A 13,850-nucleotide genomic window follows, 5' to 3' on the forward strand; every position below is an offset into this window, starting at 1 on the left:
TATACACTACATCAATTGCTTTAGCCTCATCCACCTGTTTGGTCACCTTCTCAAAGAACTCAACAAGGGTTTGTGAGGCATGACCTACCCTTCACAAAACAATGTTGATTATCCCTAATCAACTTATTCCTTTCTAGATGATTATAAATCCTATCTCTGATAACCCTTTCCAACACTTTATCCATAACCGAAGTAAGGCTCACAGGTTTATAATTTTCAGGGTTGTCTCTACTCCCCATCTTGAACAAGGGAACAACATTTGCTATCCTCCAGTCTTCTGGCACTATTGTTGTAGACAATGATGACATGTAGATCAAAGCCAAGGCTCAGCAACATCCTCCCTGGCTTCCCAGAGAATCCTTGGATAAATCCCATCCAACCCAGGAGACTTAACTATTTTTAAACTTTCCAGGATTGATAAACCTTTTCCTAATGCACCTCAATCCCATCTAGTCTAGTAGCATGCATCTCAGTATTCTCATCGACCACATTGTCTTTTTCTAGTGTGAATACTGGCAAAAGGTATTCATTTAGTGTTTCCCCTATCTCCTCTGATTCTACGCACAACTTCCCACTACAATGCTTGATTGAACCTAATCTTAATTTAGTCACTCTTTTATCCCTGATATAGCTATAGAAAGCCTTAGGGTTTCTATATATGATAGTCATATACCATATTATTCATTGTGTAATAGGCAGAATGACCTTTTGGCTTGATGGTATCCCACTGGTGACAAATACTCTAGTGCTGATAGTAGCAGCATGATACAACTAGCTTCACATGCTGCTCAAACCTTTGAGAAATTTATACTCCCAGGGTTAGCTGAGGTGGACTGGGCATCTTTCTGGACTGAAAATGGTGGCCTAGGGCATTTTCATGATGTTATATGACCTACCAGGGGAATAATCTGATCAGTGCAGCCATCATTTTGCAGAATGACTTTGTTGTGCCCACGACAGCATGAAGCTTGTACGCTGAACAAATGGCTCAAGCACTGTATATGAGGTTACTGATGAGGTCAGTTTTATCATATGTGGAGCTGTGATGTGTGGCTTATTGATGATCATCATCATGATTTACATGAATTTTATTAAACCACATTATAGCCAAAACAGAAGAGTTCTGTTTCACCCTCCTTGAAGGTAAACTGACTATTGGGTATGAGAAGGTGCATAAACTTGCTTTCAGTACTCCAGGCAATAACACTGTCACCATGTGCATACCACATTGCTTGCAGGACCTATCTTTTAAAGCTGCACAAGATGGGTAGCTTCCCTGGTACATGGGACTGTTGGGTAAGAGACCAGGTGGGAAACATTAACAGATGATAAGTGATGGTGCGGCTGCAGGACAAGTGTGCAAGAGATAGATGACTCTGGGCAGGATACTACTGTTTCCACAGGTATCTCTTGAAGCCAGATGTACAATGGCACCGATCAACTATACAATTCTCCTGATCATTGTGCTTCCCGGAAGAAGCCACAGACAATGTCAGTGAGCAGCTTGTATACACAGAACAATGACCCCTTGGGTCACTGTAGACAGTAAGTGTTGGCTTGAAACTACAGGCTTCAGTACAGTTCCCTGCAAATAACCGACAGGCAGAGTCACTAGAAACATTTGTGAATCTCACAGAGATCCAACATAAATGTATCCATTGGTGGCTGATGCTCTCCTCACTAAAGCTCACCACTTTATTAGTGTCTCGCAGATGGGAGAGTCTGTCAGCTAGGGGAGAGGGCTCCACAGGGACAGATGCAATCAACCATGTAGCCATCAGAGCACCCTGCCAGAAACCAGTCTTCATGAAAGGCTTCCACTCAATGAGTGTACAGATTATCTGTGATCACAGCAGCCAGACCATGCAGTAGTGTGCATGGTCACACAAAAATATAAAAAGCATAAGGATTGGAAGTAGGCAATTCAGCCCCTCAAGCCTGGTCCACCATTTAATACAAATGATGTCTCATCTCATCTTGGTCTCAACTCCATTTTCCTATTGGCTCCCCATCACATTCAACTCATTAAACACCTCCTTACTTTCACATTCCATACCGTTGGTAATAAATATCACATTCTGGAACACTCATAGGTGCTTGCATCTTTCATACCCCTACCCTCTCAGCACTTAGATAGAAGATTGGTCAGTAACAAGAGCTACATCCTCAAACCCTGGCTGATGGCTCTGTCAGAAATCCACAGACTGACAGTGTGGAGAGATACATTACTGCCCATTGTTTGCACTAAGGCAATTGTCAAGGAAATTTACTCAGCGACTCGCTCTTTACTCAGCAAGTCGTGAGTTCATGGAATCCCCTGCTGTAGCAGTGGTGGACTCTCCCTCTTTATGGGCATTTAAACGGGCATTGGATAGACATATGGAGGATAGTGAACTAGTGTAGGTTAGGTGGGCTTGGATCAGCGCAACATCGAGGGACAAAGAGCCTGTACTACGCTGTATTTTTCTATGTTCTATGTTCTATGAAACCATAGGCCTGAAAATGAGATTCAGATGCTTGAACTGGTTAGGCGTTTCTCTGCAATATACTCCAGATTGATGGTGAGTCTTAGAATTCTTCTTATTCCTAGGAATGCATCTATTCTGTATATATTCTGAGATATTTCCTCAAGTGTTTGATTCTGCATCTCTGTTGACTTGCGCTTTAACCTAATGCGCTAATTTACTTTTGCCAGCTCCGCTTTCACATCTTTATTGAGAGTGTGGCACTGGAAAAACGCAGCCGGTCAGGCAGCATCCGAGGAGCAGGAGAATCGACATTTCGGATATAAGCCCTTCATCAGGAAACTGCTCTTATTCAAATTTTAACAAGTAGTCTCAGACCCACTCTTCTCTCCCTCAACCTGAATTAAACTTCAGTCATATTATGGTCACTGCTACCTAAGGGCACCTTCACTATGAGATAATTAGTTAATCCAATACATTGCGCAATTAAAAGTTTTGTTGAGTTTATCACAATGGCCAAGCACAGAGACATATCTTCTACAAGGCTCAGTAGATGCCTGGTCTCTAATCTTCTCTGAATGTCAGAGAGCTGATGTGCTTTTTCCTTCATCAGTCAGCAATGTGCTCAAAAGATTGTTATCTAATCTAAATAATGGACTTACCAAGATTAGAGTCTCTGTGGTGATGGAAGTTACATGTAAATGCTTTGCAGGTGCCTTCTCCAAGATATCAGAGCTATCAAGCTCAGAGATGGTTCATAGCAAAGGCAATACCTGGTCCCAAATCGCTATGTATTAGCTGTTAGTAACCATGGAAGAGAAGAAAACGAATTAATCAATGAAAATGGCCAATAGTTTGGGGAGTCGGAGTGCACATTTGAGAGACGCAGACTGCAATGTTTCTCACTATGTTCTCCTTCCATTCCATCAATATGACACAGGTCATAGTCCTCACTAGCTCGGCTGCCTGCTCCTCATTGGAGTGAGTATCTTTATATTCAAACTCTTCTGCAATAAGAGAAAAAAGATGATTGAGTGCATGAGAATGAATGCATGAGCATCCATAGCCTTGCTGGGAGGTGATCCTTCCTCACTAACTGAGATAGAATCATTGAATCCCTACATTGTGTAAGAGGTCATTTGGCCTATCGAGTCCGTACTGACCCTTTGAAGAGCATCCTGGACGCTATGGGCAATTTAGTATGGCTAATCCACCTAACCGGTACATCTTTGGACTGTGGGAGGATACTAGAGCATCCAGCGGAAACCCAAGCAGACATGGGGAGAATGTGCAAACTCTATACAGACAGTCACCCAAGCCTGGAATTGAATCCAGGTCACTGGAGTTGTGAGGCAGCAATGCTAACCGCTGAGCCACCATGTCCAGGTAGTACTTAAATGGTAGCAGCAATAACTGGGTTCAACCTCCTCAGTGTACATCATGCCTGTGATGTTGAGAGCAGCAGGCCTATGTGAGGTAATGATGCAGTGGCAGCTTTAGATTGAGTGATGGCCCTATGAGTGTGAGCCAACAGTGAGAATATGATGGCTCTTATCTTTGCAAAGTACAAGAGGTTGTTCATCATCTTCTTCCAATGTTAGTCCATGCTACCTAAGTCTGTTGGGAGGACTTTGTTCTGTCATCACTGTGGAATAGACATTCCTTTCTATCACAGATGGCTTACGTGTCTATTGAGACATCATTGAATCTTGGGGCTAACTTGTGCCTGCTCTTCATTAAGGGCCATAATCACTGGATTACTGCCCTAGCCACGTGCTAATTGACATAGGGATAAGAAAATTAGGGAAGTAAATACATGGCTAAGAGATTGGTGTGGAAAAGAGGGTTTCCATTTCGTGGGACATTGGCATCAGTTTTGGAACCAGAGTATCTTTACCGATGTGATGGTCACCATCTGAACTGATCTGGACCCAGTGTTCTGGCGAAAAGGATAAATAGGTGGTCACCAGGACTTTAAACTTGTGAGCCGGGGGAAAGGGAAAGGGCGTATGGAGTCAAGTAGAAAGATAAGCAGCAGGTTAGCATGTGTACAGGGTTTAAGTTCAAGGCAGGCTAGGAATGAAGCAAAAAGGAAGGATAACTTAGGTAGAGGTGTTGGAAATCATGAAGATAAGAAAATTAGCATTAAGGTGCTTTACCTGAATGCTCAAAGCATTCAAAACAAAGTAGATGAATTAACAGCTCAAATCATTGTGAATGATTATGATGTGGCAGGCATCACAAAGACATGGTTGCAGGGGGTTCAGGACAAGCAGTTAAACATCCAAGGATTTACAATTTATCAAAAAGACAGGGAGGTGGGCAGAGGGGGGAAGGGTTGCCCTGTTAGTTAAGAATGAAATTAAATCTAAGGCACTGAATAACATAGGGTCAGATGATGTGGAGTCTGTATGGGTGGAATTGAGGAACACTAAAGAAAAACATAATGGAGTTAGGTACAGACCTCCCAGCAATGGTCAGGACCAGGGACGTAAGATGTACCAGGAAATAGATAGGGTATGTCAGAAAGGTAAGGTCATGGTGATTATGGGGGACTTCAATATGCAAATAGACTGGATGAATTATGTTGCTGGTGGACCCAAAGAAAGGGAATTCATGGAATGTTTACAGGATGGCATTTTGGAACAGTTTGTGATGGAGCCCAAGGGAGCAGGCTATTCTGGGCTTAGTGCTTTGTAAAAGCCAGACTTTATAAAAGATCTTAAAGTCAAGTAATACTTAGGAGACAGCGATCATAATATGGTAGATTTCAGTCTACAGTTTGAAAGAGAGAAGGCAAAAATCAGATATAACAGTGTTACAGTTAAATAAAGGTAATTACAGGGGCATGAGAGAGGAACTGATGAAAATTGACTGGAAGCAGAGCCTAGTGGGGAAGACAGTAGAGCATCAATGGCAGGAGTTTCTGGGTATAATTGAGGACACAGTACAGAGGTAGAGCCCCCAAAAAAGAAAGATTACCTGGGGTGTGGGGGTGTGTGGATAGGGGGATTACACAACCATGGCTGATGAAGGAACTCAGGAAATGCATCATAGAAAAAGAGAGAGAGCCTATAAAGTGGCCATGAGCACTGGGAAATCAGAAGATAGGGAAGACTACAAAAACAAACAGACGATAACAAAGAGACAAATAAGGAAGGAGAGGATCAAATATGAAGGTCAGCTAGCCAGTAATATTAGAAATGATAGTAAAAGTTTATTTCAATACATAAGAAACAAACAAGAGGCAAAAGTAGCAATTGGGCCACTCCAAACTGATGCAGGAAGGCTAGTGATGGGAGATAAGGAAATAGCTGAAGAACTTAAATTGTGTCAGACTTCACAGTGAAAAACATGAGTAATATCCCAACTATTAAGGAGAGTCAAAGGGCAGAGTTGAGCATGGTGGCCATTACAAAGGAGAAAGTACTTGATAAGCTAAAAGGTCTAAACATTGTTAAATCTCCTGGCCCAGATAGGCTACATCCTAGAGTTCTGAGGGAGGAGGCTGAATAAAAAGCGGAGATAGTGGTTGTAATCTTTCAAAAATTGCTGAAGTCAGGGAAAGTCCCAGATGATTGGAAAATCATTGTTGTAACCCCTTTGTTCAAGAAAGAATCAAGATAAAAGATGGAAAATCATAGGCCGATTAGCCTAACCTCGGTTGTAGGTAAAATTCTAGAATCCATCGTTAAGAATGAGATTTCTAAATTCTAGGAAGTGCATGGTAAAATCAGAACAATTAAAGCATGGATTTAGTAAGGGGAGATAATCCACTTTACCAACACCTTCCATCCCGACCTCAAATTTACTTGGATCGTCTCAGACTCCTCCCTCCCCTTCCTGGACCTCTCCATTTCTATCTCGGACGACCGAATCAACACGGACATTTACTGTAAACCGACCAACTCCCAAAGCTACCTAGACTACACCTCCTCCCACCCTGCACCCTGTAAAAACGCCATCCCATATTCTCAATTCCTTTGTCTCCACCGCATCTACTCCCAGGAGGACCAGTTCCAATACCGAACAATCCAGATGGCCTCCTTCTTCAAAGATCGCAATTTCCACTCAGATGTGATCGACAATGCTCTCCACCGCATCTCCTCCACTTCACGCTCCTCCACCCTTGAGCCCTGCCCCTCCAATCACCACCAGGACAGAACCCCAATGGTCCTCACCTACCACCCCACCAAACTCCATATACATCATATCATCCGTCGTCATTTCTGCCACCTCCAAACGGATCCCACTATCAGGGATATATTTCCCTCCCCTCTCCTATCAGCGTTCCAAAAAGACCACTCCCTCCGTGACTCCCTTGCCTACACCCCACCAACCCAACCTCCACTCCTGGCACCTTCCCCTGTAACCACAAGAAATGCAAAACTTGTGCCCACCCCTCCCCCCTTACTTACCACCAACATAGGTTCCTCTGTTACTCCTTGTTTTTGTGGTTGAAGGATTGCCTAATAGCATCATCAGCTATGACCATGGAATGTTCCGCTGGGGATGAGAACTTCCTGTCCACCAGCAATACATGATTCACTGTTTAACTCATGCACAAACTTGCTTGACGTGAAATGAGCAGAAAAGTATGTAATCGCATGAGAAAACAAACTGTGGGCCATGGAGAAAGTGACTACCTCTAAGATGACAATCCTGGCCCATGTCTCATTTTGCAGCTCAAATTTCCTGAGTATGAAGAAACATTCACCACTGGTTCTCAAATGCCTCATTATTTCTTTGATGGGTGAGCCAAATTTGATAGATTTCTAGGGATGTCTGTCCATTGGTGACTCTAGAATTTAAAAAGGGAGCTTCCATTATCACAGACCCAACTAGCTCAAAGTTTACATGTTTTATGTCTCAAATCCTTTCTTCACCAGTACAATTCAACTGTTTTGCCTCTTACTGGATGGTTTTGTTTCCTGATTATCCACTATATTTACAAAAATTCTTCACACCAAATCCTTCCTCCATTATTTCTGGTTGTGTCAGCCAATTAAATTGTGTTGTTCAAAATGGTGTGTCTTAGCAATCCATTGAGAGTTTCCTGTTGTGATAGATAATTTAGACAAGGCAGATTTATTCATTAGGAGACTAAAAATCCAGATATAATTGCACACAACGTTTATTTATTCCACGCCCGTCAATTATTAAAGTAGCAAGTAGTTAGGTCACAGACAACCACAGATAAATCTCCAATTTTATGATTCCAACCACAAATGACAGTTACCAATCTGTTATAATTACAGAGAAGACTGTCAAATTTATTTTATAATCTTGCTAGGGACCAGCTTTTTTTAAGAAGCTGACAAAGTATGAGATCCCGGGCCTAGATTCTGAAGCTGAATCATACCATACTCGAAACATTAAGTCTGTTCCCCTCTCTTCAGGTGCTGTCAGAACTGATGTGTTTCTCCATCATTCTCTGTGTTTATTGCGGATTTCTAGCATCTGCAACATTTTGCTTTTACATGAGCTCCCAGAAGCTTGTTAAGCGAATAAAGCCACAAAATACCAAAATTTTGAATGAACATCCATTAACTTTACTAGTCAAAATTAGAACAGTAGTGCAACTTATATTCCAATAGGCAGAAATAACTTGAGGCAATTAAACATAGTGAAATACCCCACAGAGTACATCAACAAAAATTAGGATCAATACAGACTCCATGGATTTCTCAGCCATCCCCATTCTCCACGCCACTCCAACTCTTCCTGATATTAATGATATTATGGTGGGTCATCAAAATTCATTAAAACTTCACAAGGGATTCCAATTCTGCACTTTTAATGATCTGACCTTGAAACTTCCTCAAGAGCCATTTCATCATGGACTACCTGAATGATTAGCTCATCCTCTGGAATTGAATTCATTTTGATGGGACTACACCCTGATTCTGGAAACTTATGCTCCAACAATTACATGCCGGCAGATTTCAGTTTTTTTTTAACCAAAGCTAGCTCCATCAAACTAAAACTGCTCTGGGATTTTTCCTTCGCTCCAATCTTGGTTAGTTGCTTCAAGCATCTCCAAGGACTCTTCCTGAATCCTAAGAGAACAATCAAACAATTCTTGGGACTTCTTCCTGAGCCCAACACACAAACCAAATGGAGTTCAAATACTCATTTGGTAGCTTACCACTTCAGTATTGCTGACGAACACACATTTTGTCAAAGGTTTTCATCTTGCATTTATCAGCACAATTTGCAAGACTATCAATTCAAGGGGAAAGCAAACATTTTATACTGCATGAGAGGGGAGTGAATTCTGTTTGATTTCTGGAGGCTTTGCTGTGGGGAATGCACCAAATTAATGTTGACTGAAAATTAACTTTCAGACTTTGTTTATATTTTAAACCAGGCAGACTGGTCAGTACATATACCAGAGAAATGAACCCTGAAACGGCTTTTCTCCATTAATTCTTTTGTCCATCCATTTCAATCTGTGTCCTCTGGTTCTCTGTCCAATGCCTGCTCCAAGCTTTGCTGCATTGTTGCTGTTTTGGGGCTCTGACCCTGCTCCCAAGGCCGTACTGGCTACTCGCTAATGGGTCGACTAGCTTTCCTTTCTCCATCAAAATACTTCTGTGAGCTGCCACCATTGTCAGCTTTCCTTCAGAATGTGCTGCTTTTGATTCACACACGTCCTTTAGAAAAGGAAATCTGTCACCTTATCTGATCTGGCCGACATGTGAATTTAGACCCACAGCAATGTGGTTGACTCTTAACTGCTCTGAATGCAGTTAAGGATGGGCAATAAATGTTTGTACAGACAGCATCACCCTCATCCAATGAATGAATAAAATAAGCTCTTCCTTAGTAGACTTTCTATGTTACTACCCTGTTGCTACAAATTTCACCTTCTGGTTGGGTGATAAGAGCCTGATTGGTACATAAATACATCTGCAGTAGTCTGAGTACATGTTTACAATAATCTTTTGTTTGCAGAATAGTTATGCAGTCATGGATCTACACCAGCTGGGGGTGATTCCTCTCTTCCAGGAGAAAGTGAGGACTGCAGATGCTGGAGATCAGAGCTGAAAATGTGTTGCTTGAAAAGCGCAGCAGGTCAGGCAGCATCCAAGGAACAGGAGAATCGACGTTTCGGGCATAAGCCCTATGCAAACATTTATTGCCCATTCCTGAAGAAGGGCTTATGCCCGAAACTCGATTCTCCTGTTCCTTGGATGCTACCTGAGTGATTCCTCTCTTCACCACATGACCTCTTCAGTTCCTTCAGGTGTCCTGTGTCCTGGGCAATACTTATGCTTTAACCAACGTCACTTGACTATATCCAGTTTTGATCACATTTCTGTTTGCGTGGAGCAAGTTGGTTGTAGTGCTTCCTAATTTACAGCAGGGACTAGAACTTCATCGACGACCTCACTGTGGGACATCTTGACAGGCGCTACGAAAATGCAAATCTTTCCTTCACAGAGACACCTAAGCCACACAGCTCCTGAGAAGACATCATTGAGATTTGAGGAAACTTAACGCAAATATCAAAGATTGCAGAGATATTCTTTATGAAGATTTAAAAGTGGAAAGCGTAGCTTTTTCAAATCTTTAAATGATTTGCACAAGCAACTTAAATGGGCAAAGGGAGTCAGAGATGGCAGCCACGGTTTAAATTATTCTTTGAAGAAGACGGCTGCAGAAAGGCTGACTCCAGCATTCGGTCTCCGGCAGTCTGCTTCTGACTGATAGGGTAGAATCTGCCACAGAGAGAATTGACAAGTAATGGATGCAAACCAGCCAGCTCCGAACTCATTACTGACAGCTTCCCTTTAATCTGCTCCGCCAGCGTTCCCCATCTGATCTCGAAGATAGTGTCGCGCAGTGTTCAGCCAGTCATTTTGATGGCAATTTACTCTGTCATTCGTTGCAGATGGAAACACATTCCCTTCTCCTATACTTACAGGTAAAAAAAAACTGCTGTTCATACTCTGTTTGGTATAGCCAGCATCAGGAACTGTTTGTGAAACAGATTAATTATTTTGACAACCTGCTGCATTCACACGTTCCTTCACATTACTTATTACAGCAAATTATCTAGCAATATGTTCTGTTGGTATAGTGTCCTCGGCACTGGTCGAACCACATTGTACAGTTTCACTTTTGTCTAAGGTAACTTTGGTACCCTGACGACTACGTATTGCCAATTCTCATTGTAAGCCAGGCCATAAACTAAATTAAAACCTTACCACAATAAACAGCAAAAGTAATGCAACATTTTCTTGGGATACACCCTGGAGTGAGCCTCTGAGCAGTAATTTAGCTGAAGGTCAGGACGACATTGAGATTGTAATCCAGCTCTCTTTCTGGATTTTATGATTTTATGTCTACTTTTCTAAGCATCACTCCATGTCATACAAACAGTCTGAGGGCTATCTTGTCAAAGACACGATTCCTGGTGTGTCACAGACTCCTAGTTTGAGAGAACACCTGTATGCTCACTGTATCTGTGTCTCTCAGGTTAAACCGCCATTAGTGATCTCTCTGTCTAATGAGAGATTAGATTAGATTCCCTACAGTATGGAAACAGACCCTTTGGCCCAACAAGTTCACACCGACCCTCCAAAGAGCAACCCACTCAGACCCATTCCCCTACCTTATATTTACCCCTGGCTAATGCACCTAGCACTATAGGCAATTTAGCATGGCCTGCATATTTTTAGATTGTGGGAGGAAACCCACGCAGACACGGGGAGAATGTGCAAACTCCACACAGATAGGCACCCGAGGCAGGAATCGAACCCAGGTCCCTGGCGCTGTGAGGCAGCAGTGCTAACCACTGAGCCACCATGCTACGCGTATGGGGAAGAGCAGCCTTATGGAACAGTAGGAATTTAATGCTTTCCCCCTGGGCAGGCTTGGTGCTTGGGAATTAATCAGGTGAGATGGCGGGATCTATCATGTGCCACCCTCCCCCTATGACGACTTCTGCTAGTTTGGCTAGAGCTGGTCATGTTCGCTGAGAGTAAAACCATAACGGAGAATAAACAATAAAGTCAAACAAAACAGAGAACTGTGGATGCTGGAGATCTGAATCGAAACAAGAGAAATTGCTGGACAAACTCAGCAGGTCTGGCAGCATCTGTGGGGAGAAAACGTTTTAAGTCTACTGAGCCTTCTTCAGAACTGATAGCAGTTGGGAAGAAATGCTACACAATAGTCTCAGCATGGCAGTCCATATTGTGAGACTCAATGTCATACAGATCTTCTGTAACGTCAAGTAAAGGATGAGGCCTGTTTCTTACTCAACATTTTGAAAGTAATGATGTGGCTTAGAATTAAAATCTTTGTGGGTAAACGCAATAGGTTTTGTGGGACTAAGACAACCCTTGTCCTGTATTGAGGAACTGATTTTACCTGAAGCAGCAATTTAAGTACAAGAATGAATTTAGACTGGCGGGTGGGGAACATCAGATAGGATTCTTGCTTTTTGTTGCTATCTAGTAACCTTTACTAAAATGCCTTAGTCTCACTCTGCAATGCACCCTGAGTCCCTAACAAAATTGACTAACTCACCGCAACTAAATAGCTTTCCTCCTTCTACCGTTGTTCTCATGTGTGAAGTGATCTCTGTGTCAAAAAAATACAGCAGCAGAAAATGCCCTTAAGGTAGAGGTTAGAAAATGAAAATCAGAAAGTATTAAATATTAATTTACAGAGACATTGTCTAGTGAAAATATTATGTGCCTGGCCTCTCAATGTCATGTAAGTGATCTACCAATTTCAGTAAGTTTGCCAGCAAATATTATGAATAGTCAATTCCTGCAGAATTACTGTCTACTGTGAAATGTGAAGGTGAGACACCTTCTGCTGGTGACCAATTATCCCTTATCTTCAGACCTGTGTTGACAAGGTTATGATGGAATTATATAAAGGACAAAATGTCAAAAATTAATAGTCAGTGACTTGGTGAGTAATTCACCACACTGAGTCAGAATTGAAAAGGAAAAACTGAAGCTTGATTCCTGCCCTTTATTTGATTCACAGAATCATCAAATGATCTAAAACAGAAGGTTATTTACACTTCCTTGGTAACACTATCCTGTTGACTCCATTTTTCTGCTCTTGCCCCACAGCCATGTAAACCTTTTCCCTTCAAATTTTTATTCAATTCTCCTTTGAGTTTCTGTACCAGGTACAGTAATTAATTAGGAGAAAGTGAGGACTGCAGATCCTGGAGATCAGAGTCAAGAGTGTGGAGCTGGAAAAGTACAGCCGGTCAGGCTGCATCCAAGGAGCAGGAGAGTCGACGTTTCGATCAGCCCGAAACATCGATTCTCCTGCTCCTCAGATGTGGCCTGATTGGTTGTGCTTTTCTAGCACCACACTCTCGACAGTAATTAATAAGGCATTGCTCCCTCTCGACCAATTTCTATTACGTTATGACAGCTCAATGTATTGCACACAATGGGTGGAACAATGTTTCATTGACACACAATGGGGAGAATGGCACTCTCAAACCACTATTTAATTGTATGTTAAAAAGAGTGGTGACAACTTGGAAACTGTAGCCTACAGCACATCTTTGGCATTGTAAGGCAAACATTGTTGGATCCTCAAATCCAGATTTGGAAATGCAGCAGTCATTGATAACCTGACAGCAAGGGAGACAGGCAGGCACTCTGACAGAATACTAGTAGCCCAGTGGAATCTATGTTGGAGCCTCAACTAGTTACTGGATTATTAATGATTTAGATAATGAGACATAAATCTGCCACATTGTAAGCAGTGTAGACGGAAATATAAAATTACAGAGATTTTGATAAAATAATAACGAATCACTGTGGCAAATAGATTTTAACATAGGCAATTCTAAGGTCAACTACTTTGTGCTGCTTTAAATCCAATGAGATTTATATTGTGCCCTTATAAATGGACTAAACTTGGACACATGGAACCCCTTTTGTTGGTCATTGGTATTGCCACCTGTCAGTGGCTGGTGGCGTCACATTCCGTCTCCTCCAAACTTTTGGACAGGTAATCAGAATGTTTCCATTGTGGTGCTAGTGCTCACCACTTCAATGGAGTCAGCTGGGGGGTGTCACATTAGGCAGACCATGATACTTGAATTGGGGAATCTTTAAGGAAAATCTTCCACACTGCGGCATCGCCCCCCCCCCCCCCCCGACTTTATCCATCCATTATGTTACTTTTTTGACTCTTATACTGATCAGCATCCATTTACCTCCTTCATTAAGTGCTTTTTGAAGCATATTCATGTTGGATGCTGTAGTGATTGGGACCAGGCGGATCTTATTGTCTATGAGATCCTTGATTGGGGCTGTTAACCCGAGACAATCAGGAAACTCTGCTTGACAGATATAAACAGAGAATTAACACCCTGGAGTTGTTCAGGGAGAG

The sequence above is a fragment of the Hemiscyllium ocellatum genome, chromosome 28 (assembly GCF_020745735.1).
Source record: "Hemiscyllium ocellatum isolate sHemOce1 chromosome 28, sHemOce1.pat.X.cur, whole genome shotgun sequence".
Classification (NCBI taxonomy): domain Eukaryota; kingdom Metazoa; phylum Chordata; class Chondrichthyes; order Orectolobiformes; family Hemiscylliidae; genus Hemiscyllium; species Hemiscyllium ocellatum.